General features: G+C 35.4%; 1 protein-coding gene across 5 annotated transcripts in view; it reads left to right on the top strand.

Moving 5' to 3' along the window:
• The window catches only part of LOC116691497 (plectin), a 172260-nt gene that overhangs the window by 1375 nt on the left and 169451 nt on the right, over nucleotides 1-1434 (top strand). The gene's annotated exons all lie outside the window — the stretch shown is intronic.

Below are 1434 nucleotides of genomic sequence, written 5' to 3'. Positions count from 1 at the left end.
AAAATACAAACTTAAGATATGAAACTTAAAGTCCATTTAAAAAAAACCACATTGCAACAAAAGAAAATCAGTATTGCCAACAGGGACGTAGTAGAGTGTCCTCTGGTGGACAAACTATGCAACGTGCATATGCAATAACATGCATCGTGCAAAACTCATAACATGGTTGACGGTACATTTTTATTTTTTAAATATTCTTTAATCAGAATCATTTATTTGCCAATATAAGTGATTTTGACTAGTGAATATTTAAAAAAAAATCTTCCATTATAAATGCCGATACCAATGGATCGGGAAATGCCAAATATCGGCCAATAATATCGGCCCGCCAATATATTGGTCGGGCTCTACAGCAGTTGAGACTTTAAACTAGACTTTATTTATTTTTCATAGGGGAAACATTCCACATAGTTGACATGTGAGCGAGCGTCTTTTGAAGAATAAAAGGGAAATTACATACAGGACTCATGTTGATTTTCAATCTTGTTTCACATATTCGTCAGTGGGTGTTGTTTAGTGGAAAGCTGACTGTTGACTCCTTTTGAAAATAAACTTTGATGTCCGGAGATGATCAGAAGATCATTATTCATAATGTTGACTTTTCTGAAAAGCAATTGAACATTAATTCATTAATTACTCCAGTGCCATTGTCCTCTGTGGAAATGTCCTTGTTTGCATTCTGGGTAGAGTTTGTTAGGCAACTTGACACCAAGTGGTGGAGCTCAGTTTGTGATATTGACCACTAAATACCACAGGTCACATATTGTACCTGTATATACCGTATTTTGGTGTCATTGTGCTTTTGTGGATCTTGAAATTTGGGCTGCTTGACTATGGAATAAATCCCATCGCTATCAAATCGCATTTATTTTGGTCAATATTGAAATCCCGATTATTGAACGTGATTACTCATTGACTTTTGGAGAGATGTTGCATTTATTTATTATTTATTCAAAAACAGTGACACTGCGGTGGTTTTTAAATGTAAGCAGATACTGTACCACAAACAGGGCCTCACAGACTATTGTCTGAGTCCGCTCATCCTTCAGTAATTGGCGAACATGTGCGTGTCATTCAGAATATAAGACAAAATAAGAGTATAAGAATAAGGGTTTACTTGCAAAATGTGCAAAATTTTGTGTGTTTTTCTTGCGGTCAAACTTGTCGAATAATAAGTACCTTAAAAGGGACGTTGTCTGATGGTGGTTGAGATTAGCAATATGATATGATGCTATTTTCTATTGTAACCCTACTAAGCATTTTAATCTGGCTTGACCTGTTGATTGCAACTTTAAATAGGTCACTAAGGTTAACAGTTAACCCTCCTGTTGTCCTCGGGTCAAATTTGACCCCTTTAAGAAATGTCTATATCTGAAATATAGGTTTCTTTTTAACCAAATTACCACAAAAATGGATTGGATTCCATACAACGCT

Source organism: Etheostoma spectabile, chromosome 6 (assembly GCF_008692095.1).
Source record: "Etheostoma spectabile isolate EspeVRDwgs_2016 chromosome 6, UIUC_Espe_1.0, whole genome shotgun sequence".
NCBI classification, from domain to species: Eukaryota; Metazoa; Chordata; class Actinopteri; order Perciformes; family Percidae; genus Etheostoma; species Etheostoma spectabile.
The sequence above is the reverse complement of the archived record's forward strand: the minus strand, read 5'-3'. Positions and strand labels throughout refer to the sequence as shown.